This window comes from Gymnogyps californianus, chromosome 7 (genome assembly GCF_018139145.2).
Source record: "Gymnogyps californianus isolate 813 chromosome 7, ASM1813914v2, whole genome shotgun sequence".
Classification (NCBI taxonomy): Eukaryota; Metazoa; Chordata; class Aves; order Accipitriformes; family Cathartidae; genus Gymnogyps; species Gymnogyps californianus.
Genome location: NC_059477.1, coordinates 27,605,544 through 27,631,822, shown reverse-complemented (window position 1 = coordinate 27,631,822; position 26,279 = coordinate 27,605,544). Strand labels below are relative to the sequence as shown.

At 47.9% G+C, this 26,279-nt stretch overlaps 1 protein-coding gene and 1 long non-coding RNA gene across 2 annotated transcripts in view; one reads left to right on the top strand and one right to left on the bottom strand.

Annotated features, from left to right (window-relative positions):
- MARCHF4 (membrane associated ring-CH-type finger 4) overlaps positions 1-26,279 on the bottom strand; it is a 103,878-nt gene that overhangs the window by 38,748 nt on the left and 38,851 nt on the right.
- On the top strand, positions 8,306-9,189 carry LOC127018202 (uncharacterized). Its single transcript, XR_007766723.1, has 3 exons — positions 8,306-8,365; positions 8,744-8,783; positions 8,941-9,189. It is a non-coding gene; the product is annotated as an uncharacterized LOC127018202 (long non-coding RNA).

The window sequence follows — 26,279 nt, the reverse complement described above, 5'->3', positions numbered from 1 at the left end:
AGGCTGTCCTGACTGTGCACAGATGTGTTCGCAGAGCCCAGCCGCAGCCCAGCTGTACCACTGCATGCCCTTGCTCCAGCAGCTACCACACAGGCTCTTGGCCAGTCTCAGCTATGCCACCAAAACACGAGCAGAAAAGTTTTGCAAAAACCTGTTCCACCAGAACAAAGTCGAACCTTGCCTGAAATATGGAATAACAAAGGATTTTCAGGAAATACTTATCAATAGCCCAAGGACCAGAGAACTTACAATACATAGATCACATTGGGATTTATTTGCTTTTCTCTCTACAGATGATTTCCACAAGAAAAATAACTTTACCTAGGTGTTCTAGAGCCCACTTCATTCTAATGTCATTGAACATGTTTTTGATTAGCTGATTTAGGTAATTCTTACTAAATGTTGCTCAGTTGCAAGGAATCAAAAGGCAAGCATCTCAAATATCACCTGCTGTGCCTCATCAGGTGTGATAATAGCACCGATTAAGTGAAGAGCCTTCAGTGCATAGAAATCACAGTGCTGTGCATGTGAAATCAAGATACCTGAATACCCCTGAGCACTTGGGTGTTAGAGCAAGTTCAGCTCCAGACTTGTCATGAATACAGAGTGGAGCTGTCTGAGCATCCCAGAGAAGAAGTGTCCTAGTCTGTAGCTCTTGGGCTTTCACCCGAAGTATTGAGGCTTTAAACTTCTGGAGATTTACTGTAGACCACATCCATTTTGTGAGCTAGAACAATCTAGTCTCTTCTGAAAGAGAAATCCACTGTTGTTTCACTCTGGTTCTTCTTAATTAAAAAATAAAAGTATTTCAGACAACACTTAGATTTATTCTGTGTGAGATACAAGAGTGAGCTCAATTTTGCTCCCTAGGATGCTGGGGTAAATCTGATGTGACTCCATGAAGCCAAAAAGCTCTTCAGAACAAATCAAGTGTGCTTAAGTTATGGCTTGTTGTAATACATTTTCAACCAATTAAAGAGGTTTTCCATTAATTTTTTTTTTTTTTTTGGTACAAATGGCTTTTTCTAGTGAAAAAGCCTCAGCTAAATAGAATCCTTCTAAATATACCGCTTCTTTTTCATGGAAAAAAAAGATAGCAATTATTCCTTATTATCTCTAATCCTTGGGGACCTTCACCTTTCTACTTCTTCAGTCCTCATCAGATCCATCAATGCGTATTTTAAAAGTTCAAAGTATAAAGTTAATGCTTTCAGCATGCAAGTACCATATAATGCAATTCTTATCAGAGATGTGCTCATAATTCAGCAAATTGAACTTTGCAGCTACTTCCCCGGGAAGCTGTTCATAAAGATACTCAGCTAATGGCCATTTCAGAAAACATTATGCCATCAGCTGCTGAGGAGCAGCCATGGAAAATCCACAGAAATGGATGCTGGTTTGATTCTCCAGATGATAGATCCCACTTTTAAAGATAGTGAAACAAACAGAGCAATAGACTTTTTTCCTTTTTTCTTTTTTTCCCTGAGAAAGCTGAAAAACCCTTCAACATAAGAGCTGAGAAAATCTTTATTCTGTAATATTTGCCTCATCTTCCCACTTTCTTCACGAACGAGAAAATGGCCAGGTGCTGTTGGCAGCCTTACAGCAGTGAGATGCTCCTTCCAAAAGTGCGGCAACTGCTCAAGAGCTGCTTCGTGCCGGTACCATCAGCTCATCAATGGAGGGGAGGAGAAAATGACGGTACCGCAGGATTTGGGGGTTCCCGTTCCCTCAGGTGACCCCCAGCCAGGACCGAGGGCAGCGGAATGGGGAACTGGGGGAGCTGTGTGCATGTTCAACAAGTAGAAGCCAATAACAAGGTGCAGACAGAAACGCAGAGCACGTCTCCAGTACTCAAAGGCAGCGTTTCCCAGCTGGGAGCAGAGACAGGGATTTGGCAGAAGGGGCTGCCCCAACAGGTCTGGATGGGGATGGTCATGCAGGAGCTTTTCCTGCTCCGCCCAGGCCAGTCAGGACTTGCAGCTCAGAGATGGAAACCCTCCGAAGCCATATCTGTCTCCAAAGCCGTTTGTGTCTCCTGCCGCATGGGGTAGTGCTGGGACGGGGACAGCCGCTGGCCTGGGGTGCACCCAGGGTGAAGGCTGCCGCTGGGGCTGAGGGCAGCCTGGCACAGGTTTGAAAGCAGAAGTGGTGGAGGGGCAGTGAAGTGGGAGACAGCATATTACACACAGGGCTGCCACGGCAGCCTGGGAGCTGCGATATAAAATAATGAGCAAGGTTTGTTTACTTTTAGCTTCGGTAGCACTGCGGGACTGAGCTGTTTCATTAAGATGTGGCCTGATCCGCTTTTCCTTTCTGCTTCCCAGACTCGAGGAGAAGAATATGCAATTACAAAGTTCACTCATGTAGAGCCCTTCAATTACTGAGTAACTCTGTTACGGCTTTTCCAAACCTTACGAGACTCGTGCAGTAGGACATGACATCTGAAGTAATTCATTTTTCATCTGCCGATTAGCAGAAATTAAAATGGTTCTCAGAACATCCCAATTTATGTGAGATCAAGTTCCTTATTACTACAGACTGTCTTAGTGGGGAAGGCATTTCTTTTTAACATCTCAGGCAACCCTGCAAGCAGAGATGCTGAACAAAAATATACGAAAGAGGCAGCGGAGGGGAGAATAGAGGCCCTGAGGGACCACGGGTGGTGGAGCTCCAGAGCCTTGCCTTCCAATCCTGCCATAAGGTCACTTAAATGTCTGGCGGAAAGTCAAAATGCTTGCTGGCACAAACGTCCGCTGGAGGCAGAGGCACCTCCTTTGGAAATGATGCAGTTACAGAGTGAGGCTGAACTGCCTTTACTGGCAGTGAGCTAAAAACCAGCCATAAATATAAAGTGTTTCTTCAGCAGGTATCTGCCGAGCTGGCGGGTGGAGCAGCAGCAGAGCAGCTGCCTGCAGGGTGCACTCATGCAGCGACGACAGATGCCGCTCAGGAACCCCAACAGGCCAACCCAACCACCGCTGGTAATACTTCTCCAATGGGATCTGGGGAAGGACCCATGGGGCTGAGGTGGGAGGTGTCTGCAGGGCTGACAGCTCAGGGTCATGCCTGGGGGAGTCAGGGGGCTGCGAATTAGATGGGAGAGCCAGTGGCAGCGTGGAGCAGCCGGAGCAAGTGATGGGATAAGGGAGGGGATAAAAGCAGGGAGTCTCAAACCACTTGGCCGTGGCAAGAGTGGTCACATTGCCCCTTCACTTGATTTCTACTTTCAAGGCACCCTGGGTGCTGGAAAAGTAGATGAAGTCCCCTGGGGAAAGGCTGGGACTGGGAGGCGGGCGAGCGTGCTCTTGCCGACTCTCAGCACCATCCTCCCCGCAGGAGCGTAGTCTAGAGCTCATAAACCCATAGGCCTGCTTAGTCAAAGTGCAGCAAAATAAACCATGGGAAAGGAGAACAGGCAGCTTAATCCCCAAATCCCTTTGCCTTGCGTGACAACTTTCCAGCCAAGAGCAGCTCAAGAGGATAGAGCCGAAGGTACTGGTGGCGCTGGCTGCACTGTCCCCGGGGGAAGCTGCACAACATTAATTCTGATTTTCAATGCTGCCCTGGCCAAAGGCCTGCTGTACAAGAAGCTGCATGAATCCATGTGTTTCAGTCTTTGCCTGCATATACCTCCTGGTGAAAAGCCTTGTTGCGTTTTCCTATTCCAGCTGGGGAATCCAGCTTGCCCCTTCGCAGGCAGAGTATAAAACAGAGAGGAGAAAAGGTAGAAATAAATGTAAGAATAGCCATAACATCAGTAAAGTGGGCTACACAGGCCATTTTCTATTTTTTTCTTTTGGTCTTCCTTTTGCACAAGAACAATATCAGCTTTATAGTGTGTGTAAGAGTGAAATACACACACAGAGACGTGTATATATAAACAGTGCCATGGCTCTGAGGTTTCAGCACTGTCAGTGTAAAGATATTAAGCGTTACATAGGGCTGGTTTATCGTCTGACTCTGCAATAACCTTTTGAAGATATACTGATTGGCAATTTGCATATTAACAAATACATCAATACTGAGGCAATGTCAGATGTTGTGCACGGCTATGTTCCACTCCAGAGGTGGCTGAATTTCAAGCAGTGGCCAAATCATTTGTATCCTTCAGCACGAAAGATGCCCTATTGAAATAGGAATTATTAGCCTCTCTGTTGTTGGTCTTTATTGTGCTTTGTCAAATTGCTTCTCCTGCTCCCTCCCCATGGGATTTGCTGTATCAGACACAGAACCTGTTTCTGCCATGTGAGGTACCTCCTGCCACACCTGGATTAGGTTATTTAACTCGGTGAACTACGTCCAGTCAGAGTGGGCTGTGACAGGTCTTCCAGCATCCTCCTTTAGTTAGGGGGTAGGCTGCCTTCCTCTGAAACAACATACCTCCTCTGTAACAACTTACAGTTCCCTTAGCAAGTTGTGTCTCCGCACAGGAAGGGTCAAGTGCCTGTTCCTGGCCAGGCTTTTCTTTTGCCTTGGTAATGAAGCCAAAGGCACAAGCAACGAAACTGGTGCTCGACCTGCTCTTGGGCAGTGTTGGGAACGAAAAGTTGGTGTGCACTGACCACGGGCTTCAGCCACTCAAGCTGCACAGGGTCACCGCTCCACCACTCTCTCCAGTGGTGGAGATTTTATTGTCTTTCTAATCAGTCAGCTTTTAGGATGGGATTGTCCTTTACATCCACCCAGCTGCTCTACTCCACTTCCTGGTGCACTAAGCTCCACTTCCATGGAGCAACATGGAAGTGTGATGCTTGGCCAGCCTGCTTCCCTGACGATGACCTGCTGTCTTCTGGCATGACTAGTTACTCCTTCACTATCGTTCATGCTGCAAGCAGCTGGGATGCAAGAGGGTCACCAACTGGGCCATCAGAGAGAAGAGGAAAGAGGGATGCTGTTCTCATTGCTTTGCTCGGGGTGTCATGGGTGCAAAGTGGCCAGGGCTAGAAATGCCAAGAGCTGAGATCTTTCAGTGTGGCGCACCTGGGCTTTGATATGCCATGAAGATTTTAAGAGGTTTTTGAAAGTTCCTGGGTTATTTTTCTTGCCTTTGCAGAACTGGGGTTGGTGGAGAGATGAGCACAGAAATGATCACTATTCACAGACGCGTATTACCTGGAAGAAGTCCCACTAATTGTTGAGATTTGTGTTCAGGGCAGGGTAGTGTGTAATCAGCTACTCATCTGCTCTTTGGTGCCGAACGCTGAGAAGTTGTGTCTGCAGAGCTGAAAGCATTCAGGCAAGACTAAAGAAACTCATTAGCCAGCCATCACCCTTCACGGCGATGCTCCAGGAATGGGAAATATCTGCAGCAGCCGCGGATGCTCCTCGTGGGCTGCAGTGCACTGGGAAGCACAGCCGTCTGAGGTCGGCATAGGCAGAGCAGGTCCTGGCCCTGGCTCTCTCTCCTGCAGCTCTGCTGATGACATGCTGTTGGGTTTGGGGCAATCTCCACGTAGGGATCCTTGCTCTGTGTATCAGGGTAATGACTCTTACCCACCGCACATGGCCAACCAGAGACTTCATTTATCTGCATTTGTTGAGGGCTTTAAGATCTTGAATAAACAAGGCTGTTGAAGAGCAAATGATTAAACATTGCTGGCCACTGGTCTGCATGGACATTGATCTTCACTGGCGTGTCTTTGCTGCTCTGGCAGTCAGAGCATGTCCCAGCCTTGAGCACTGGGGCAGCCCACGTCCGCTCTGGAGGAAGGTCCCATCCCATGCAGCAGCCCTGTCCACCCACAGGGGTATTTAAGTGGAAGGTGTCCTTCAGAGTCCCCTGTCAGCATTATGTGAAAGCAAACTAAGCCTTTGAAGGAAAAGAAATTGTCCTACTACTGCACATCCACCAAGTCAGAGGGCTTCTCTTATTCAATACATTCACACACAAATCCTCAGTCTGACTTCTGTGTCCTTGCCGAAAGGAACGGGCAGTGGGAGATGATTTTTTTTACCTTCATTTCCAAAATGAGTACCTCCAGCTACCATGCAAGCCTCTGTGAAGTGCCGGTGCTCCGCAAGGTCCCTGGCTCCAGGGATGGCACAGCGGGGTCGAGGTGCCTTGGCAGAGGCATGGCGCCTGCATCCATGGCTCCTGCCCAAGCTGCGTCTGCCTTCATCTCTCATATCCACACATTTCCACAGGCAGTAAATTCACTCGGAGTTTTTTTTTTGAGGGGCAGCGAGCAGGAAATGAAACTGGTGGTGCCTGCCGGCAAGGGTACTTGCAATCATCCCGAGAAGTTGGAGGACTTCTGACAGCCCCAGGGCCTGGCGGGTGGAAACGCTCCTTCTGTGTCCTCCAGATCCTCTCCTTCTTGTGCTTGGCCACCATCCCTGGGCTCTGCCAGCAGCTGGGGAAGATGAGCCAGATCTCCAGGTGGGACCTGCATCCTGGGCTTCGCTGTCCAGGATCTCCAGCAATTTTGCCCTCCTGCTGCTGGGAGGAGAGCAACAGTTTTTGAATTTTTAATTTAATTTATTTTCTTTAATTTCTTTGGAGATGTCAGAGATGAAAGTCTGCCTGGTAACAGCACTGATGAACGTGAGCACACAGGGGGCAGGTATTGAAACGTGCTCTGCTGCACTGCCACGTGTTTCAGGGCTGGCTATATTACAAACAGAGAGCAGGGTGCCCAGGTTGCTCCTGACCAGCTTGTTTTCTGGTTAAATTCATTGCTTAATAGGAAAAAAATAATAATCCAAGCCTGCGACTATTAGATCTGTCCACAGTTACCGAGGGGAGCTTGCCTCCCCCCTTACCTGACTAGATTGCAAGGAAACAGGGACATAAGCTGAGTGAGAGTTTCCCCAAGGTGAGCCAGAAATATGGGCACGTTTGTCACCGCGGGAATGATGTTATTTGCACAGCCTGCAGGTAATTTGGGCATGTGAAGGCAATGCTCAGCGCTTGGGCTGGAGCGCACGAAAGGGAAGGCAGAGGGGAAGCGGTTACCTCGGCGTAATGTGATGAAAGGGAGCGAGGTGTGAAACTGCAAAGGAAACACAGAGAGCTGTGGTGCGAGGAGTAAACATAGGCTGGCAGCACGCGCAGAGCCCTGCCCGGTGCTGCCTGCACGCTGGCCGCAGTCGATAGCGGCACCGGCTGTGCAGAAACAGCGAGGTGGCAGCCCAGGGAGATCTGTTATTTGGTTTTCCCTATGAGGCAGGGATAAACCGCTGCTAGGACTGAACGTGTTAAAGTCACGCTGCCTCGAGACTGCCAGCAGATCCAGTCCTGCCTTGACCTGGGTGATGTTTTGCCTATCTATCTGCTTCGGGTCTTGGGATTTCGGGCAGGGGGACCTCAGGGCTGATTACCTGCTCATTGTCCTGAGGCGCAAGCCCTTCAGAGCAGGGCTTTGCATTGTCCCCAGCTTTGTACGGACCCTTGCACATTGTTTTCCAGAAGCAAACCCAGTATTTTGCCTGTACTAACTATGAAACAAGCTCAGATACGCAAAGGCAGTCACTCAAACCTGACTGACTGACCCTGCCGTAACCTTTCCTTCCCTCCCTGTCTGCTCTTTACATGACCTCTCTACATACACTGATCTCTCCTTTTTCATCCCAGACTGTCAGGAGATGGCAATAGACGGCTGCTTACGCTATGTGATGTCCACCTGCACTGTTCTCTCAGGAGAAACATCATATGGCACAGCCGTGAAAGATGATGGGGCCAATATCTGGGGACAGACACAGGGAGCGAGGGCCTACAAGGGAAACACCATTATCCATCATCGCTGCAGGTGTAACCAGGCTTTTTGCACATTGATACTCAGTTATGGAGATCGTCACACATATAGAAAAGCTTCCCTGTTCCCACCGGGCAGCAGGGGGGAGGATCCTAAAGTGCCTTGGAACATGAAACAGTCCTATTACAGCCTTTCTTTTTAAGTATTAATATTGAATTAAAACTAAAAGCATCCTGGCTAGAGTAGAAAACACTTCCCGGAGCCCAACTCCCTAAAATACAGTCCTAGGAGAACCTGCAGCTTCTCCGGCTCAGACCTCCTCAGCAGGGACCACACAGCATCACAGCCTACCTGCAGCTGCTGCAGTACTGCATCTCTCTAAAAAGTGTCCCAGGACTTCTCCTACCCAAGCCTTCTCTTTAACTTGGTTAAAGACACCTGTGGAAAGCCATTGGGCTCATCTCCACAGTCCTGTCCCTCGTTATCAGACACAGCTGAGCATCCTGTGTACACCCTTTAAGAGCGGAAAGCAAGGCTGGGTTAGGGTTTGGATGAGGCAGCAGGGCCTCCTCTTGGGGAGTCTCAGGCTACCTGCCCAGGAACAATCCCAGGGTCCCCAAGAGTGGAGCCTCCATAGCTGAATTGCTTCTCAGAGCAGCTGTGAAGAGGTACTTTTTAAGCATCTATTAAAGCAGAGAGGTGGCTGGGCATGGATTTACTATGGGTCACACAGACATCTGGGAAGTTTTTGCTGGCTCTCTGGTGCTGCTGCTGGCACTTGGGTGGCTGTGCACTTGGCCAGCTCTGCTGATCTGGCTGAAAATCAACCTGGGAAAAACTGAAGTCTTTGGTGGGGCCAGGGAAGGGATAGATACATAGAAGGGAGCCTGTCCTTGGAAGCAGGGTTGAAGGAGGCTGTGCTCCCTTTTAGGCAGCAATGTTATGGCCTTGATTTGGCTTCAGTGGGTTGTGATACGTTACTCTTGAGTCATGCAGGACTGGTTTCCCTGGTAGAGTGACAATGTTATTCTGCACCTCCCCCCTAGGAGGATTAGCTCACTGGTCTTGCAGTCCTATGGAGAGCAGGTACCATCGATTCTTCTCAGCCTCCCCTTCCCCTGTCTCCTCTGCTTGTCTCTGGGTGGGCATGCAGTGCCTGCATATGCTCTGTGAGCTCATTCCCAGGCATGTATTTTAAGTGTTTAATAACAAAATACAAACTAACTTTATTCCTAAATCGCAGCTATTGTCTCAGGGAAGAAAAAAGTCACCTGGCAGCCTGCGGTGACCAGAAAACACCTAAGCCCACCCTCTCATCAAGGAATTTGGCGCCCGCCCCCCCCTAGGCTGGGCAGCCCCAGGGGTCACTTTGGAGCCCTTGGGGACAGCTTTGTTGGCCCTGGTCCACAATGCAGCCAGGTGCAAATGGAAACATGAGCTCTGAACTGATCTGACTGGGATTCCTCCTGCATCCACCTTTACTCTGCATGTTTCTCAGGTACAAAATGTCTCAAGAGCAGATTAATGGCTGAATGTGAGCAGGGAGCTGGCATGAGCTTTTTAAGCTGATGCTAAACACATTTTATCTTTAAGCTTCTGTGATTCAGAAGCCCCTCGCATTTCTCCAGTCCCTAGAGGAGACCTTCTGCTCCTCACAGTGCAGGACTAGAAAATGGGACTGCCATAGATACAAAGCATGCTGGATTATGTCTAACCTACCTCATCCTTGCTGTGTTTTAGGCTCCAGACTTGTTCCCTCTCCCACGAACCTGCATAGAGACACCCAGTCAATGGGGAGGGAATATTTTTCACCAGAGAGCCGATCCAGCTTGGATTTTTTTTTTCTTCCCTGATCCTCAAGAGTTTGAGATGACCTTGGGGTTAAAAATCAGTTTCCTGTCCATGAACCACTGTTTCTCTCAGGTTTAAGGCCCACAATAACAGGGCTGCTCACCCCTGGTGCTCAGCATCCTTCCCTCTCTCTATTTGGGGCTTGCAGCCTTTCCCGCTTCTCTCTAACACCCCACTATCTCCCAGGGCTGCCCACCCTCACCTCTTTCTGTACAATCAGATTAATTCATAGCCTCTGTATCTGGCCTGTACTTGACATAGGTTTTTCTGTGGGTCAGGCTAGTTTTTCACCTGTATCAGCTCAGCTGATGAAAGCCATTACTGCTCTCTGCAAACCCTGCTGTGGACTATGGGACTGCATGGAGAACTACATCTCCCTGCCCTACCCCCAGGCTCACAGAAACATGCTGTCACAACCCAGCAGCCTTTCAGGTAAGCACTCACTTCTTTTCTGTGATTTTGCTGTAATTCTATGCTTTTGTGAGTTGTGAAGTGGTCGTCGGCAGCACTGACACTGCTACCTGCACTACTGTGAACCTGCGATGAGCCATCACTCAGTTCTGACCTGTTGTCTTGGGCGCCCTGCAAATGCAGGGAGCAATCTCTGGGGCCACCACAATCCACCTTTAATGATGTTTTTTGCAAGCGTGACAGGATAAGATATTGTGAAACTGAAGACTGAGACTCTTGGGAACAATTATGAAATCTGTACCCCAAAGACCCCCACTTCCTCCACCTAATTCTGTGTTTTCCTTTACACTTTAAGAAAACTATCTTAGCCTGTATTATCTGAGAGACAAGCCCTGCCAGCAGCAGGCTGGTGATGCTGTTGAATTCTTTGGGATGCTTTTCCTCAGGGCAAAGACTTTTTTCCCTATTCTCCTGAATGGCTCGTTAGATCCTATTTAGGTGGAAACAGTACTCATTTAACTTGGGAGATACTCAGAGCTGTCTGCCAGGCAAGTGCTATCTACCTGGAACTATTTTGGAGGATGCTCCTCCGCAATTCAACAGTAATTGTAACAAGATCACCCAGGTGTATTAGCAAACTGGGAGCTTTGCTGAGTGATAATATTAAATGAGCAATAAGCTGTTTACCAATTTGAGATTTACTTGTTCCCTTGTGTGTGTGTGACTTAGGAGATGGTTGCTTTCAGTGATTGTGGCTGATTTGAGGATCGCTTGTCCTGATTCAGATTCACAAAACCCAGAGGGGGTTTAGCACAGGGGAATACCCATGCTAGAAGTCAGCAAAAAGGCTGGAGAGGGACAGATAGCCCCACTGTGCATATGGCCTGCTGAAAGCTGCAAGATCAGGGAGGGAGAGTGATCATTTCGCAAAGTTCAAGGAGAAGCAATGGGAGAAAGTGAACAAAAATCTCCCACATGACAAGTGTCCACGTTAGCCTGGGTGATGCTCTCCTGGGCTGGGAAGGGTCTTTCTCTTGCATTGACTCTGATCTAGCCTTCATGTGTCATGAGCCACAATGTTTCTACCATTCTGTGGATGCCTCTTCTGGATTGCTTCTGTATTAGGAATAACACACCTTTATCCTTGCAGCCAGAGGAAAAAAGCCTAAAAGCACTCAAGAGAGGCCCTTCCAGAAAGAGAGCACAACTGGGTTTGACTTTAGAGGAAGGAGTTTCTTTGGTGCAGAAGTTTTTGTTGCCTTGCGTTGTAGCTTGACAGTATCTCCTTAGACCAAGAACTGTGAGCCTCCAGCCCAACCTCAGAGAGAGCAGACCATGGGAAGCAGATCTGAGCTACAGGGAGAGGCCAATGGGCTGGTGGCCAGCCACACATCTTCCCTCGCTAACTGAGGTAAATGCCTTCACATTAAGAAATTGGAGCCTGCTTTGAACAGACAGATATAAGACTGAAGAGATAGCTTCAGCAGCCAGCTCCAGCCTCCTGTTATTGCATGTTGTATAGATCAGTTCAATTTAATGCCCCAGCTCCTTCTGGAAAGCTCTTTCAAAACCTTCCTACTTGGTCACTTAGAAACTTGCTTATGATTTTCACCCTAAATTCATTCCAGCTCTATGTATATTAAATATTCCTGCTGCAAAATAATTTGGGGGCTTGAACAGCTCTTTTTCCCCTCCCCAGAATTCCCCCTCTCTTGCATATTTACAGGGATAAATCAGGTCCCCTGTCAGCTGTTTCTTTTTCCTGGACTCCTGAGCTCCTGCTCATGAGACCACCTCACTGTGGTTATGTGTGTAGCCTGTTTCTGCACTGCTTCTGGGCTGATGGCCTCCCCTTTAAGCATGGGTGGTCTGCTCCTTATGCTGTCCTAGCCCAGCCCTTCCTGTAGCCAGACACAGAGGTATGAATATTGCATGAGAGCTGGTAGGGAGACTGTTTTCCACAGTGTTGCAGGATCACGTTTGTCTTTTTCAGCCCAGAAGCACCGTGGTCATTCAAAATCACTGTATGTTCAGCAACAACACCAAGTCTTTGTGTTACAGACACACAGATACCAGACTTCCTCAAGGAGCTCAGTTACCTTCTCTCTATTCTAGGGGCAGGGACGTCAGACACAAGGAAACATACGTCTTTCTGCTTCTGATGTGTGCAGGACTTTACAGCAGCAAGTGTAGGAATATTATTTGTACCAGAAGGTATATATTGGAGCCTTGTGAGACCAGCCTGTTTGAGGTGGAAGCCTCAAAAGTTTATTAAATTTCTAATATTCGTGCATTAGGGACTGAGAGATTTTATAATAGGATGCCACACCTTTGGCATTGCTCCACACTAGATCAGCTCCAGACCTGCCCAAGTCTCATCTGGGACTAAACCCCATGTTGCTCCCTCGCATCCTGCCTGCTTTAGCGGCAGGGTAAGGATCTGAGCCACTCCTAAAGCCAAAGGGTCTTTAAATGACTGAAACCCCTGGCTACAAAAAGCAAAAAAATATGGAGGAAAAGCACGAAGGGGAATAGCAGCAAAAGCCCAGATGAACTGAAGATTTCCTTCAGCAAAGCAGATGCCCTCGGTGTCCCTCTTGTCTGAGTTTCCCTCTGAGACCCGAGGTGCAGTGAGCACTTTCACGCAGTGATGCTCTAAGCTGTGGAGCTGGGAGGGGGAGGATCGCCCCATCCGCTGGCGGCAGCGCTGGGAGGACTTCCACTTCTCTTTAATGGCAGAATTCCTTTGTTTCCTGCTCATCGGTTCAAATGTTGCATTGTCCAAACAATTCATTACAAAAGGGAATTAAACAAACAGCTCCTTTCATTTTCCACAATGATTGTTTTATTCCCGTGAAACCTTTTTTGCTGCCCTGTAATTTAATGGGCATAAGACAAATGTACTGATTAACTAACTGTTTCTAAATTTACTCACTTGGTGCAACAAAAGGGAGCTTAACCTTGCAATGATGGGATTTGAATGACAGGTACTTTTGAGAGGCAGGTCAGGATATGAGGCCAAATAAGGACCTGTCCTGGGGAAGCCTGCTGCCCTGTTCCTCTATGCCTCTCCAGCTGTTCCTGCACGCGGCGCAGAGCACTGAACTGGAGGCAGAGGTTCAGACCTCTAAAATACGCTCGGTGCCATTCAGTACAAGGCAGTCCTTCTCCCAGGTGTGCTCAGGCTGGCAATAGCAGAGTCATACCACGACCTCAGGTTCACAGGACGCACAACAGGAAAGTCTTGTGTGTGTTATTCTCTGCTGTGATCTTTTGAAGGCTATGGCTATTTTCAGACCTCATCCTGTGAAGCCAGTGGGAGGTTGCAGGCACAGATTTCAGAGTGCTTTCTGGACCCCTTCGGTGCATCACCCCCCTGAGTGCATCGGCAACAGTACTCAACTAATGGTGCTGGAAAAGCAACAAGGTGGTGAATGTTTCCTCGCACTTTTCTTCCTCTGCTTTTGCAGAGGAAGGGCACAATCCCCCAGCTGATGTTTGAGGTCCCCCATGGTTTGGGTGAATTTGGCCTTTGGGTTTCAGTGCAGCGTACATGTCCTAGCCCATGAATATGGCTGGTGGCTAGCTTGATGGCTGGCTAATGCAGATCGGCTAACTGTGCTTATTCTGCAGTGAGACATCTTCCATGTCACAGCAAGGGAAAACCCTGAGTCATAGTGATGCCCAGTTCAGCTGTGGTGCCTGGATTGGATGAATCACCTGGTTGGCTTCACACACTTGTAAAGAGGGGGGGCAAAATCCAAGGGGCTGCCACTAAACCCAGTTCATTCAGGCCTGCAGCCAAGATCCCAGATGTCCTGAATCTTCTGGGACATGTGGCAGAAAGAAAAAAACCCAGCTCTTTAACACTTAATTCGTAGAAATTTTTATGCTTTTTCTTATCCATGCTGCCATGGCTTGTGAGAGTATGAAGGCACTCTAGGGATGCAGGCAAAGATTTAAGATCTAATCCTTTCAATTTCCGACATCTTAAAAATATGAATGCACCAGCAGAGTAACTGCCTCTCCCAGGCCTAAGAGATGTTGGTAGTATGTGAAAGGGAAGGTCAGAAAGGACAAAAGAAGCCTCAATCCTGCTCTCCAGCAAATTCAACAGCAAAACTCTTATTGACTCTGCTGAAATTGGGACCTTGAAGAAAGTGTCTCCTGCTGAAACACTCTGAGGATATTTTAAAACCAGATTAATAAATAATTGGACCATCTGCATCAGAGTCTGTAAGTGGAGTGACACATGGAGGGTGTCTGTAAATGGAACAGCTTCAAATATGCAGAGTAAAATACACAGTGGAATGGATTTTTTTTTCCATAATAGACATAATTATTGCCAATTTGGGTCTCTATTGCAAGCACAATGAGAGGCACTGCCTGAGAGATGGGCTGATTTCTCCTAAGAACCGAACAGACAAATAGTAAAAGATTGCTCCTGCCCTACAGGGTGACCATCATATTAGTAAGACAGACCAGGGTCAGGAGCAATACCAAGGAAATTGTTTGCCTGAGGCCATGCAGCAGATCAGCTTCCCATTTCCTGGAGTCCAGCTGGGCTCCTTTGCTTTTTGACAGAAGATGATATTGCCTTTAAAGCCACCAATATCTGTTGAATCTCTTCCCATCACTACTGGGCACAGTGTGCCCTGGACTGGACAACTGTGTTTTAATTAGTATTCCTCTTGGGGTTATAACAGTGGTTGGGGTTAACATTTCACAGTGACAGTCTTCATAAGAACAGGGTCAGACCAAAAGTTCATTGAAAGAGGTCACTTCTGGACCACTGATTTTAATAACTCCTAATCCCTCTTTCAGGCATTTTTTTTCTTTTTCCTCCTGCAACATGCCAAGGATGTTGCTCAGCTGATGCATTGTGCTTCCTTTTGCTGCCTTTTGACCTGTTATCTGGTAACTGGGCACCCTTTGGCTCTTGTATTGGAAGAAGTGGTGAATAATTAACTGTTCCTTGTTCTTGTACTCCACTCCATTCTGGATTTTATAGCTTTCTACCCTATACTCCCCACTATAATTCCTTTGCCAAGCCAAGATGAGCTAGTTGTTTAGCTTCTTCCTTTCTAGAAACACAGCAAAGGAAGGTATTTTGGGGGAAAAAAATTGATGTTTCATTTGCATAACCTATAGATAGTAGCAATATCAGCCTTTTTTAAAACATGAAATGGAGAGAAACATTGAGAAAGGCACTGACAGCAAGAGGAACACTTTGACTGAGAGACACTGAGGGTGGGATTTATCACATCTAATGTGCAGTGCTCCCATGCAGACATCTCCATTTGAGGTTGTCTCCCTGGGCTCCTGGTTTAGGGGCGAGTCAAGACACGTGAGAGAGGGCAGGGTTTGTTTGGCTTATTTTGGGTGAGATGATGCCTGTCCTACAGCTCACTGTCTCTAATGGAGGCTGAGGCAGATGTGGACATCTGCTTTTTGATGTGATGACGCTGATGTTAAGAGTCTCAGGCTGGGAGCCGTAGCAGTAACGATTAACCAGCCACGGCAAATAAGTTGGTTTTGGCACTTCCTCGTTGTGCCATATCCATTATTAATCCATGGGGATAGTGCTTGGTTTCTAGACATTTCTGGAGGTATATGGGGTACAGTGTGCTCACCTTCCCCTGCGCACCTGGAAATTTCCCTTCTCCGATCTCAATGGCAGAAATTATGTCTCAAGAAATCTGAGATGTGATATTTTTAGGCTTTTTCCTGCACAATCAGGCTGACTAGAATTTAAATTTTTTATAAATGCAAAAATATTTTTGATCAGTTGACATCTCGTTTACACTAATCGTCTTTGAATATAATTAGCTTTTATAGGGATAACTTTCCTCATTTTTAAATTGCAGCTGAAATTGCATTATATGTATATAGAGGAGGAGACAGACTTTCTGTTTCAGTTGATTTAAATATATCTTTACTCTGAATAATGTCCTTTATATCTTTACTGTGAATAATGTCCTTTATATTTTGGGAGAACAAAGAAGAAAATAATCTATATCTTGCTTCAGTTCTTCTTTTGGTCTTCTCATGAGCAAAAGAAAACAGCAGCATTAGCATGAAACAGACACTAAATATATTAAATACATGCCAAAGGCCCAGAAAAGGGTCCTTACTCATGGTAGTAATGGAGTCTATCTATCTCCAGTGATAAAACTATAAAGGAGTAGACCATCCCCTTGAAAAAAGGGAAGGTCCCACCTGGACGGTAGAACAGATACTGCTGCCAGGAACAACCAGTCCCCTAACTTTAGACACCTGCCAACGTGGGACTCAAAGAGTGGGACAATGCCAGGACTGTATCCATGAGTGGACAACTGCAGGGGTGCCAGGAGAGACAAACCACACAAACCCTGCAGCACCTCTCTCCAGGCACTGCCCTGTAACCAAGGCAAGGCCATGACTGAGGACCTCACCCGAACAAGCAGTTACAGATGATGGGAACTAAAAATGTGGGAGAGCATGGAGAAGTGAAAATAGCAGGTGTTGCCATGTGGATCACATCCTTTCACTTTCCTCTGCTTTCCCTAACATGGTTGTGAGTGTCCAAGAAAATGCATGAAAAGAGATGAACCAAAAGGGTCATTTCAGCCAGGATAGACTTGACGTACATCCATGCTGCACCCTCAGGACAACCCGTGTTCACTGCTATCATCTGAGGCAGTCTAGGGCCAGTCCCTGCTGGCATCAGTGGGTGCTTGACCACATCTCTACACTTAGACCCACCAGCTCTCACCATGTAAGAGCCTCCAGTGGAGTCTCCAGCCATAACCTGTACCCAGACCCTTCACCTGATGAGATGGCAAGGCAACATTTGTGAAACCCATGGCTGCCTTTTATGCTCCGTGGTCTTACAGTCTTAACCCTGAAGGGTAAGAAGTTGGTTTTCATGAGCAACTTTCACCCCAAACCACCTGACTATCCCCTGCTGAAGTTCTTGACTGTGGGTTGGGGCAAGGTGGCCGTCACAGCCTCTGTGGGAGATTTGGGACAGGAAGTGTGGACAGCAGCTCTGGCTTGCCACTGCTGGCAGGTTTGATGATAATGATTTAATCCTTGTGCAATGCCTCCTCTCTGCATCCAGGCATTCAATGAATGTAAAGCAGAAATAAAATAATTGCCTCATTAAAATCTGGTCACAGAGCTGAAGATAATACCCCTGTCTTTGTCAGCTATGAAGTCATGTGAGCCCCAGCAAGTAAGGGAAATGATAGATGGAGTAAAATGTACCTCCCGTCCCTCAGACTCCCCCCACTCCTTTGCGGTCTCATCAGTGGCGGCCGTCAGCACGTAACGTCTCCAGCAGTAATGAATGACTGACAGCGCTGCACGAATCCCTGCTGGAGAGCTGTCAGTCAGGGGCTCCCAAGAGGAAACGCAGGAGGAACCTGATTGAAGAAATAACCCCGATGCAGATCCCCCGTGACTCCCCTCCCCACCCTCATCAGCGGATCCAGACGCACCCCTGAGGGCTGATGTCTCCGAGTCATGCAAACGCGGCCTCGGCTCCTTCTCTCCCTGCTCAGCACAAACACCTCCACCCTTTTGGCTTTAGCACTCTTAACTCTTGGCTGAAGGCTTGTTCCCTTGCTCCTGGCCTCTCCTTGAGCACAGCCCATGCTGGAGAGTCACCTACCACTTGCTCCCCTTTCACCAAAACTCCCAACTCCCTCAAAAGCTCCCTGACTCCATCCCAGCCCCACTAACACCTATCTGTGAGCACATCTTGGCATCTTGCTCCTTCGAAACTGCCCCGTCCAGGGCTCAGGACAAGAAACAAGGTTCAGCTCGTCTTCTGACAGGACCACCCCATGTGGGCATTTGCTGACCAGGATTTAGACCAGTGAGCTAGAAAGGAAAAACACTTTTTTTTCCCCGATTCCAGTCCCCTGAGCTCACAGATGCTGTGAATGCTCTGGGTTTTCAGAAAGGAAGCAACATCTGACCACTCTGAGGATAAACTCCTGGAGAAGTCAGGAAGCACTTAATTTTCAGATCTGAAGAAAGAGAAGGGACACAATAGAAATCTAGATCTTAGAAAACCCTGTTCAAAGAGCCTCTGAAATGGCCTTCTCCCCCAAGATTTAGCACCGAAAAAACCCACTTTTAAATGTACTGAACTCTAGAGACATGCCCTTTCATTAGAAAAAGTGGAAGGTTGGAGCCGATCCGAACCGAAGTGGCCCAAAAGCTGCTGAGTCGAGGTCTGAAACCCTCCCCAGAGGGCTGCCTACATTAAATCTGTCTGTCTCTTGGGCTTCAGCCTTTTGTAGGGATGGGAGCTGAAAGCAAAGGTCTAAGCCACAGCAATCGCCTCCCCGGCCGTAGCTGTGGGGGTTTGATTTAACAGGGGGATTGCAGGCAGGTGCAGACATGCCCAGCCTGGTGTCTGGCAGCTGGGTCACAGCTGCCTATGGAGGTTGGCCCAGCACTGCCTGTGGGATGTCTCCTCCTGCACCACTGCGTGTTGTGAGGTGTGAGGATACCTTCCCCTGTGTCACGGCTGGGGACAGGGATGGAGAGGTGATGCCCCCACTGCTGGATGGGGCTGCCTTTGGGGGTACAACCTGGTTGTCTACAAGCTGCTCCGGAGACACCATCTCATGTTTCCACAATGAGCAGTTGCTTTCAGACCACCCCCGTAGCGGTGCTGATTCAACGCCGAGGAGCCCTGAGCACCCAATATCTGGGTACTGAGGGTGCACGCCTCTTGGCACTGCCCCCGGGGGGCCAGGCAGGGGGGCTCAGGAGAGCAGGTGACCCAAATTGTTCCTTTTTTTCCCCCAAATTTGCACACTGCAGTGACAGTTTCAGGCTGGCTCTGAGGGATTCACCAAGATCCCACAGGAGGTCTGTGGCAAAATTTGGTTTCTACCTCCATTTCCTCTTTTAATGAGAACCCTAAATGACTTCTCATTTTTCCTGAGCAATACACAGATTTTCATATGGGCCAAGCAATAGATTTTCAGACAATTCCAGAGAAGAATAAATGTTAACATAGGACAATCACCTCCAAAACTGACCATTGCAGAGCTAGGAGCAAGGAAAATAATTTAAAATCAATTTCTTTGTGTGCCATAAACTGGATTCAGTCTGTGATAACGGGACTAGGATGCAGAGCATGCAAATGAGATCATCAGTCCTCACACGAAGCAGGGGTTGTACGATGCTCCGGATGCTGGAGCTGAAATGTTGCAGACCTCTAGTCAGGGGTTGGCTTTCCGTCTTGGCAGGTTTTCATCAGCCCCAATGTCAGCTGGACAACTTGACAAGTCACCCACAGCAGCATCCCCCAGTCACAAAATGGCTCACAAAAGTGCCCAGACACAAGTGCCTTAGACTGCAGCGTCTCTTTGGTCGATTGGTGAGAAGAGAACATGTACTTGGTGGAAAATATGGTGTACTGTGACTGTAAATACTATGTGAATTATTAATTTGCTGTTTACTAACTTCAATATTTTTCTATTCAATTATTCTCTATAGATAGAGCAAAGGACTGCTCTGATTTTTAAATAATACACAAATTATTTTTTGTACATATTTACAGGAAGAATTTTTGCACATCTTTTTCCTTGAATAGATTTTGAATTATTTGTTGCATGTTTTATTAAAGCATCTGTTCAATAATTAAGGAGGGTATATAATTATATGTAAGGCTACCGAATGATTCGTACTGCAGTATGTATTAACACAGTATTGAAAATATAACTCCTCTCATATGAGTTGTTTTTCAGGATTACTTCATAGCACTTTATAGGGAGGGGGAGCCACTGTCTCCAATTTACTGCTGGGGAAACTGAGGCATGGGAAGGGCAGATGCCTCAGGGGACTAAATATGGACTTAAGAGTCAAACCCAGGACTCAAGACCCAGTACAGATCTCCAGCCATCAAACACTGCAGCCTCCTGGCATATTTTGCAATCCCCTATAACACCCCCAAACCACACACAACTTCTGTGAACAAAGCAATAATCTGCCTGGCAAAAGGAGTGTGGATAACTAAAATCCTTATTGCTCTTGCCAGCATTCAGTAGGCAGTTATTGACCTCAGCATTCAAAGAGACAGGTCCCAGATCCTCTGTGCAGATGACATTTAAACACAAACGGTCTTAAAAGTTATCCGGGAAAACTTGCTGACTCAGGAAAAGGAGTGTTTCATGTTTAGGCTGAACCCGCCTAAACACATCGCTGTGATGTAATTTATTGTTCATAATACACAACTCATTTAAGGCCCTGCGATCTGTGAAACATTTCAATCAGCAAGAGGGTGACTTTGAATGCTGTTACTGAAACATGGTGGAAAAGCCTTCAGCTAAAGGGACAGGGAGTTTGGAGTTGTTCTGTTCCTTGCCGGCCATCAGAAAACTAGCCCAAAAGGGAGTCGGTTTCTGCTTAAATGCAGGAATCTCAGCCCAGCTTTTCACTTATTTATTAATTATTTGCAGCAGTAACCCCCAGACACGGAGTAGGGCTGGACAGGGGTATAAATCTAGTTGAAAAAAATGTAAACCTGTAACAACTGATCTCGTCCAAGGCAATATTTGCTCCTAACTCTTGCTTTTCATTAAACACAGACCCAGCTCCTCAGCTGAGAGCTATGAATCAGGTTTCCATCAGCACCTTGAAAACACAACATAAGAGGTCCAGGTTGGAATGGTACAGGAGCAACAACTGCATGGAGCTAGGAAGAGTCTCAGCTGCAGGCAGAGATTTTACAGACCAGCCTGGCAGGAAGGTGGGCACATCATGAGCTGGAGGAGGTTTGCTTTCCAGCTTTCCTTGACAATAGGGAATTAAACCCCCATGCTGAGCTGCTCACTTGTTTTTTTTTTTTCCTGTGAGGCCTTCACGTTGCATGAGCTTTGTTCTGTCCTTGCTGTGAATTTCAGAGTCAACACACACAAAAATCTCTCCTAAATTGGATTTGAGTAAATCTAGCCCACCCTCTGCCCCTGGCATCCCCCAAATATTGCAGTGCCTTTGTGCAGATCTTTACATAAAGATCCTGGTAACTGCTGATTAGTGTCAGGTGAAGGACACATTTTTTGCTCCTGTCTACAGTGAGTGTCTCCCACAGAAATTAAAGGAAACGGATTTTGTGCCACCTCCCCTGCCAACGGGACCTGTTCCCTCTCAGTGACAATCTCAGCTTTCTTTGTGGTGGCAGTTTCTAGCCCTGTTACATCCAGACTTTCTCATGGATGATCCACTTCCTACAGCACCGCTGGGTTCATTTCATAGCCCTATTTCTAGGAATGTATTTTCAAGGGGTTTGTGACCCCACTGGCTAAGAGGACCCCTAATTTGGGAACTATTGATCCAGAGGTCACAGCTCTCATGTACTGGATAATGTACGGACTGACTTGACCCTATTTTCAACTGGAGACCTGGTGATGCCAAGGCTGATCTTTATGGGGAACATAATCCTGGCTTTTTTCCTGGAAAAGTGAGACCTTTTTGGACTATACCTATGTGGTAGTGAGGGAACACTTTATGGGAAGCTCCGCTGCTTTCTGGCAAAGAAAAGTGGCAGATCGCACCTGAATGTGCTTGCTCCCACAACGCTGACCTTGGAGCTGGTATAAATTACTGTGATGCTGCAGAGCACAGGGGCTTGGTTCAGTCAGCCCAGCTGAATCCGAACCTGCCACCACACAATAGCACCACAAAATCAGCCCCAGGACTGCAAACTAACAGGTAAAATTCAGCTTCTGTTGTTAATGGTGTGAGATGAAGCTTGTAGAAACAGTGGTCAGATCACCTCTCTCAGGCTTCTTAGTTTATTTACCCAGCTGGTGCTTCCCACACCAGCCAGGCTGGGGACAATATACCATTGCTCAGGATGCGCCATTTACCCAGGTGATGACACAGAGCCTGGGTCTCCTCCTGGCTGCTGGGAAGCAGCTGAGTCCATGGCCATGGGAGTGCAGGAGAACCAGTTTTGGGTGCCAGCCACATGCAGGGGCCCAAGAGGAGTTCATGTTGTAGCCAACCTCAGAGAGGTCCCCAACATAGAAACCCTCCAAAAATCCAGCCCTGCTTGGCACCGATCCCCCTGTGCTGGGAAACCCCAAATTTATGTGCTGCAGATGAAATGAAGTGGCAGAGTCCAATTACTGACACCTCTTGGCTCATGATTATGATGTTAATAATTAACCACCCCAAGCATGCCCCAAAGACCTTCCCATTGAGACATGGACCATGGAGCCACCATGCCTTGCAGACAGGGCAGTGACAGAGGTGGGGAGATATCCAGGGCACTGGCTGTAGCTCTGTATGAGGAGCCCTTTTGATTCACCACGCTGCTGCTCCCGCTATGTAGAGCTCCTTGCACATCATTCAATCTTATTCCACCAGATGCACAAACCTAAGGTCATCACTGTAGAGAAACCAGCAGAGCACGTATCTCCACTGAGCCATAGTGATCAAAATGTGGTTTCTCACCTCCTCTCTGATCTCCTCCTCCCCTCTCCTCAGCAAGAAGCTCAGCAAAGCCATGTTTATCACTGTTTGGGGGCAATACTGCTGTGGTTACCAGGACATAATTTGGAGCTCTGCAGCCCTGATAGTGATGATGATGTTTGGTTTGGATGTGGTTTCCATTCCCCACCTGGGACCACCCGGGTTTCCTCTATGAGCCTATATAACAACTCTTCCCCCAAAATGATGCCATTCCCAAGCACTGATGCTCATTTTTTCCCCATCCCAAAGAGATGCTGTGGTGTACTGGATAAGGCACTCTGACTCGCATAGCTGCGCCTTCTCCGTCAGCTGGGAGAACTTACAATTACAATTCCCATTATTGTAAATTGTGTACGCAGTCCTGTACAACATGACACTTTAATCCTATTAATTGCTGTGTTTTGAATTCTTGCCAGTGATTTACCTTCCCCTCCCCCACCCCAAACACCCAACACCCAAAAAAGAAATTATTCAGTCAAATCTGTAGCGCGACACTGCAGCCACAAGAGAGCCCAGGCTGCTGCAGCTGGGTTTGGGGCTCCCAAAGAGCTGTCCCGAGGTACGGTTCACACGGGGTTGTAGGGTCCTTCTCCCAGCTGCCGGCAAGGTCTGCTCTTCCCACGGGATTGTACCACCAAGGCTCTGACAAAACCCAGGCTCATGGCTGCCAGCTGCTTCTCCCCCTCCCCAGTCCTGCTCAGCCTCACCCTTCCCCAGAGAGCGTCTGAGCTTAATTTGTTCAGCCTCTGAGCTCTGACCCCTTTCTGGTCCCCAGTGCTCAGCTCTGCATCATGGTTGACTCTTACTCCAGACCCCACAGGCTGCCAGGAAGGAATGTACTAGCTTGCCAGGAAAATGGGGGTTCAGCACCCCCAAAATGATGCCCAAAATGACCTAAAACCTCTCTGTGTGCACTTTGCAGGCATAGGTGGGTTAGTCCTATCTCCTGCCCAAATTTCAGCTTTCTTCCTAGGAAGAAGTCCCTGTCCTTCAGCTCACCTGTTTCCCGAGCACTTCCAGTGTCTGGCCCTGTTGGAGCTGTTGTGTCTTTGGTGACAGTCACCTTCTTCTTCCCTCCCACCACAAGCCCCGTCAGCAGCAGGAACCCAAGTCTTGTCCTGGCAAACCACTTTGGAGCCGTTTAAGTGGAAAATAATGTAGCAGATGCAAAAGATCTATATGTAGCAAAAATTGAGTGGGTTTTAAATACCAATAATTTTTCTGTCTGGAGCATATGTGAGGACCCCAAAGGGTTTTGCAAACGATGGTGAGGCTCTGATCATGTCGTGATGTGGGAAGACAAAGAAACCATGTCCAGTCAGAAATTGAAGCAAAGGGAGACGGTGAGGAGCCAGGAAGGGGACGGGGTCCTGCTCGCCTTTGTCTTCTCCTACACATGGGACATCTCACTGGGTTCACAGGGGAGGAAAGGGAACACCAGGACCTCAGCCCCCCTTTACGTGAGTTGTTCTCCACCCAAACAAGAAAGAGCAGAGTGGAGCACTCAAAAGCACAACATCAAGATCTTCCCCAGAGCCAGGCGGTAGCACAAGACCTCCAAGAGCTGCATCTGACTCTTTTCTAATCCCTTACCAAGTGGACTTTCATCATACTCATAATTAGGGATAATAATTTAAAGAGATAGTTGAATACCCAAATCTGCTAATCCTTTAGTGGAGCCTCTTTCCTTTAATCTCTCTCTGGTTCACTAATACATAAAAATGTAGGCAGGCACCCACTGCCCTCATTAGAGGGAAACTTTATCCTCCTCCTCTCAGCCGTGGAGGCATGCCAGGAACGAACAGAGGGCACAAAGGCAGCCCTCTGACTGCTTGAGACATGCGGGAACTTTGAAAACCATCAGCCTGGGCTTGTTTCAAGACCGATGTCATAACAGAGGCCGGTTGTCATGGTAACAGGTTATCAGCGATCAAAAAACATCCATGAAAAGGTATCACAAGGAGAGATGGCAGCTGGGACAGGGGGAGGACAGACACACAGCAGGAAAGGGGATGCCAAAGGGTGGCTTTGCCCCTGGATGAGGGGGAAGGCAGGAGGAGAGCTGTCCTCCATGTAGAAGAGGCTGCAAAAATCCACCACTCTCCTTTGGTTCCTGTGCAGGTGCCAACAGGCAGCAGATCAAGACGGCTTTTGAGCACAGGAGAGAGGAGATGCAGATGTGCAGGCTCCTGATTTCCACTGCCATGGAGGTCAGAGCAAGGAGGTTCCCATAGTGCCTTTTCTCTGGCAAGGCTGGAGAACTTTATAGGGGAGAAAAAACAACTGATGCCAAAGAAGGAGGAGATGTGAGGCAATGAAGAGCCTCAAACCCTCCTGTCCAAATAGTGCTGAGCCCTCCATTTGGAGGGAGATCAAAGCCTACAGCCTAGTGGTTGGGAACTGGGGCTGTGGGGAGGATGAAGGCACTGGGGCTGTTAGGAGGATGAAGGCCCTGCATAGGGGCAACTCTGACTTCTCCAAGCCTCCTGCTCCATCTGACCAGATGAACATCATCCCCTTTGCTATCATTTCTGGTGGCACAAAGAAGGGCCACCCCGCTTGTCCTCTGACAAAGCTTGCTTTGCCACCAACATGGTGCTTTTGCACATCTCCTCCAGCCCTTTTGTTAGTGCCCTGGCCACCATGCTCCCACGGCGGGCAGTGGGGAGCCCCGTTGTCGGGACCAGCAATACTAGTGCTAGCACCTGCTGGGCGAGAGCTGATGCACTTGCTGGGCTAGAAACAGTCGCAAGTGGGAAGCCATTGTTAATTAATCAGATATGCCGTGTAACAGCATTAATCACAATCAATATATTAGATAGCGATGATGAAGATGCTGTGCAATCTCTGTCAGCAAATACACCCACACGTCCCAGCACAGCCACACACAGTCCTCAGGACACCCATGCTCTTCACCTGATCCTCTCAGGTTGATGACAGCACTGAGCTCTCTTTTTGCCTCTGCTTCTGGGGTCCTGCCATTTGCCTCTCCCCTGCCTGCTTCTGGGTTCACCCTTCCAGTTTGCCTCCCTCCCTCTTTCTTGTGCCCTGCCTGTATTCCTTGTTTTTCTCCAGTGACATAATTTGGAGAGCTGCTCTGAGAGGCACCTGTCTCATCCACACACGCCTCCATCTCCAGGGCTGACGAAGGCTTCGGGAAAGGCTGGGATTGAGACCTCGATGTGCTGTTGTGTAGGTGGGCAGTGAGGGCTGTGCTGCTCCTCTTGGAGGCCCGCTGTTCCTCTTGGAGGCCCTCTGCTCCACCAGAAAAGCACGTTAGCCTTTGCCAGAGCTGAGCGATAGTAGAGACTGCCTAAAAATGCAACACACTCACACCATTCATCTCAATTGCTCTTCCCATGTTTTCCTGAGGAGCAAACTCCCATCTTCTCCTGGTGTCCCTCATCCCAGGAGCAAGAATTTTGTGCTGGAAAGGCATCTGCACTTCGGTAAAGGGTTCTTCCAGAAAAAAACACTCCTCTCTTCCCACACACGCAACCACAACCCCTTCCAGCACAACCTGGAAGGGTAATGCATTTTCTCTGGCAGCTGCCACCACAGAAGTAAGAGGCATCTTTGAGATAACAAGACTTCTTTTCAAACAGGAACAGTTTTCATGGCAGGCACAGTGAATAAATGTAAGAAAGACGTGTATTCTTGTTTCAAGTCCTGCTCTCCCTAACACACACAGAGAAGAAACTCCAGACATACCAAAAACTTTGACAGAGATAGTGACCAGCCCAGGTTTAAAACCAGAAAATCATGCCTTAATATTGGGTAAAAAAAAAGAAAACTAAATGCATTCCATTAAAAGCAGATGAGAGGATATGAAAAATGCTT